The following is a 4,393-nucleotide window of genomic DNA, read 5'->3' on the forward strand; positions in this document are numbered from 1 at the left end:
GCAACTTTCCTATATATTTATTCTCATCCTGCCCTCCTGAGCACCCATCCTTAGAAGTCTGCTCCCTCTTTCACACAACAGCCCTTCCAATCTTCAAAGAGGGCTATCGTGTCCATTTTTCCACTTCTCCCCTCTCGGTCTGTCATCTTGGAAAAGCTCAGAGAGGTGTTTTTATTCACAGATGCCTTGAGAAATTTCATGGTTTTTAGACTCATGCTGAGTTTGTCCAGATGTGCCAATATTTGTCTTATAGGATATAAATTAATTGCCCAGAAGAGGAAGAAACCTTTGTAGACATTCACTAATGCAAACCAGTTCCTTTGAGAACTGATGGAACTAAAAATGAAATATTGATGGAACTAAAAATGAAACAGATCATTTTCACTGTGAGAGCGTAGTTGTTGAATTCACATTCTACTTTTAGGACAAATCTGTTGCATGACAGTTCAGTCTTACCACATGCATTAACCATGGGAAACCCAGGGTGACATTTGTAATAGAGTCCTGCTTTTCTGTAAGGACTTTATACAGATGGAGAAAGTATGATACTCTTACATTTTATTACCAAGTTCTGTGGCCCAGGGTTTACAGCATAAGGTGGCAAATAATTTAGCTCCACTCAGATTTGGAAGAGTAACTATTATTATTATAAGTAAGATTTAAACTTATGGACAAGTACATACTCTTTAAGGAGAGTTCTAAGACTAAGATGTTGTGTCATTATCAGTACCTGGCATAAATGTATATGTATCTGAGTTCTCTGTGAGAATCATAATGGAAAAGATGTCTAAGATGATTTAACCTCAAGACATTAATAATGATTACACCCGTACCCTACTCTCAGCATCATAGTCATCAACTGCGGCAACAGCTGCTGCTAATGTTTTTTGAACTCCTGTGGTATGCCTGGTGACGTACTTTATATCAGCTAGCTCATTTTCCAAACTTGAGAACGCACTACATATACCATAGTAAGTACTATTGTTAGCCTCATTTTATAGATGAAAAAACTGAGAGGTTAAGTATTCTGCCCAAGATCATATATAGGTTGGGTATCCCTAATCTGTGAATCCAAAACCCAAAATGCACCAAAATCTGAAACATTTTGCATGCCAACATGATGCTCAAAGGTGCTCCTCGGAGCATTTCGGATTTTGGATTTTTGGATTAGGAATGTTCAGCTCCTATAAATGCATAAATTCCAGGATCTGGAAGACATCTGAAACATTTCTGATCTCAAGCATTTTGGATAAGGGATACTCAACCTATATCTTGTATATAGCAGAGTGAGAGTCTAGCTCATGCTTTGCTGTTATATCTTGTTTCTTTCTTCAGCAAAATAGACTATAAATTGAACATTAAACAGTGCATGGGGATGAATGAAAAGTTTCCAAATATGAGCTTTCCTTAGTGAAACACTCCTTTTTAGGAAAACTGTTGAACCAAGGCTTATGATAAAGGATCCATTCCACATCCAAATATACCTCTCCTGTATCAGCATAATTCTCTATTAAAATCACAGCACAAATTTGTTCACTCTAAGAGATGGATAAAGACTATATGGTTTCATGTAAAGATTGCCAGCTTCCCAGAACTAGGATGATGGGAATTTTAACTAATGCTACCACTAACCTTGCTGTGAATGTGGCCTAGCCTCTTACTCTCTCTGGATCTCAGTTGTCCCATCTCTAGAATGTGAGCATTGGCCTCTGTGATAATGAATGTTCCTTCTAGCTTTGTATATTGCATAGTGCATTACTGCTAGCTTTAGGAAAAATAAAATGTTTTCAGTGGAAATATCAGATCACCAACCTGATGCCAGTGAATTTTTTTTATTCACTGAGGCTTTATGTCATAGAAAAATATATGACGTATTACTGCTCTGCTGCCCCTCTATTTAAGGCATTCTTCAATAGACTTGTCAGGGCTTATCTAAATCTTAGCACCACTTAGGCGTGGCTGATTGCTTGGCAGGAGGAGGTTCCTGCATTTTCTTCCTCTTGTGTGTTAGTGAATTGAAACGAAGGGAAAAACTACTTGGCTTTCTGCTTCCTTTCATGGTATGTAGACTTTTCTCCATATTTTCCAGCAGTTCTTTTTGACAGCCAAGTCTGGAAACAGGGCAGGATGGAGGTTTTAGAAATAGGTGACAGTTGTTTGTCTCATGAATTTCTTTTATTTCCTTTCCCTAGTGGAGTTAACTGCCTCCTTTCTGCAACAATCTGAACATACTTGCATCACAGAGTATGTAGCAGTGTGAGAAATAGCCATTTCTCTCTTTTACCTCTTCCTGATTCGAAACCCATCATAGGTAGAGATGGAACATGTCTGTGCTTAGATAGTATCTGGCACATACAGGTTGCTCAATTAATGGTGAATGAATGAATAAAGAAGAAAAAGTGGTGAAAGAAGAAAAACTACAGTCGTCTGTTGGTATCTGTGGCATATTCATTGCAGGACCCTGATGGATGCCAAAATCCTTGGATGCTCAAGTCTCTGATATAAAATGGCATAGTGTTTGCATCTAACCTACATACATTCTCCTGTATACTTTAAATTATCTCTAGGTTACTTATAATACCTAATATAAGTGCTATGTAAATAGTTGTTATACTGTATTTTTAAATTTGTATTATTTATTTACTTTTGATCTGCGGTTGATTGAATCCATGGGTGTGGAACCTGAGGATACGGAGGGCTGACTATATATACTAATGAACACTACTTTTGATTATATGAAAATGCCCATTTATGAAATGGACAATTCAAATGTTTCCTCTTTGACTATTCTTAACCTGACCTCCCAACTTGAAGTAATCTGTTCCTCTCCTCTAAACAGTTATGTGTACTATATGTTTGGTAATTAATTATGTACTGACTTATGACATTTTTTTCTGTTCTTATAATACTTTTTGATTTTCAAATACCTTATGACCTTGTTTTTTATTACAATTTGTTTTCCCATCAAGATTGTCAATTCTTGGAGGCAAGGACAATTGTTAAATACTATATTTGGTATTTAATTCTCTCCTCTCCTTTGGGGGCTCCAGTTACATGTATATTAGGCCAGTTGAAGTTGTTCCTCAACTCACTGATTCTATTTATTTTTTTATATCTCATTGGATCTCAATGTATCTCATTGGATACAGAGGGAAAAAGGGAATTAAAAAAGTAAACAGAATTTGATTTTTGTTTACTAATATTTATCCTCTGCAATGTCTAATCTGATATTAATCCCATCCAGTGTATTTTTCATTGCATACATTGCAGATTTCACCTCTAGAAGTTTGATGTAGCTCTTTTTTTTTTTTTTTTTTTTTGAGATGCAGTTTCGCTCTGTCATCAGGCTGGAATGCAGTGGTATGATCTTGGCTCACTGCAACCTCTGCCTCCTGGGTTCAAGTGATTCTCCTGCCTCAGCCTCCCAAATAGCTTGGACTACAGGCACGTGCCACCACACCATGCTAATTTTTTTTTTTTTTTTTGTATTTTTAGTAGAGACGGGATTTCATCTTGATCTCTTGACCTCGTGATCTGCCCACCTTGGCCTCCCAAAGTGCTGGGATTACAAGCGTGAGCTACCACGCCCGGCCAATGTAGCTCTTTTTCATATCTTCAAGTGTCTCCATTGAATTTTTGAACTTAGGAAATATAATTATAATAGTCATTTTAATGTTCTGTCTGCTAATTCTAACATCCGTGTCAGTTTTGATTGATTTTTTTTTTCCTCCTCATCAGGGGTTATATTTCCTTGCTTTATATGTGCCTGGTAATTTTTGATTAGATGCCAGACATTGTGAATTTTCCTTGTTGGATACTGGCTATTTTTGTATTCTTGTAAATATTTTTGAACTTTGTTCTGGGATGTGGTTAAGTTGTTTAGAAGCAGTTTGATCCTTTTGGAAAGTCTTGCTTTGAAGATTTGGAGGACTGAAATAGTTGTACTTAGTCTAGAACTAATTATTCTCCAGGACAGAAAAAACACTCTTCTATGTGCTCTCCTCGTTGCCTGGGGAATCATGAGGTTTTCCAGTCTGGAAATATTTTTTTCTGATATTTCTTTCCCCAGTTTTGGGTAGTTGCCACACATGTATGCATTGATCAGCCCTCTGCTGAATACTTGGGGAGGATTCTCTGTGGCTCTTTCTGTACCTCTCTTTTCTCTGATACTTGGCCTTGCAAACTCTAGTTGCCTTGGTCTCCCTGGACTGTTAGCTCAATTCACTCAATGCAGGCAGTTCACTGAGCTCTGCCTGAGTTTTCCCTTTCCTCCAGACATCTTAAGCTGGAAACTCTCTCAGGCAGTAAGCTGGAGGACTCATAGGATTTGTTTCATTTGCCTTCCTTCTTCCAGGGATCACTGCCCTTCATTGACTGTTATCCCAGTATTGAC

Source organism: Mandrillus leucophaeus, unplaced genomic scaffold (assembly GCF_000951045.1).
Source record: "Mandrillus leucophaeus isolate KB7577 unplaced genomic scaffold, Mleu.le_1.0 Scaffold341, whole genome shotgun sequence".
In the NCBI taxonomy this organism is placed as follows: domain Eukaryota; kingdom Metazoa; phylum Chordata; class Mammalia; order Primates; family Cercopithecidae; genus Mandrillus; species Mandrillus leucophaeus.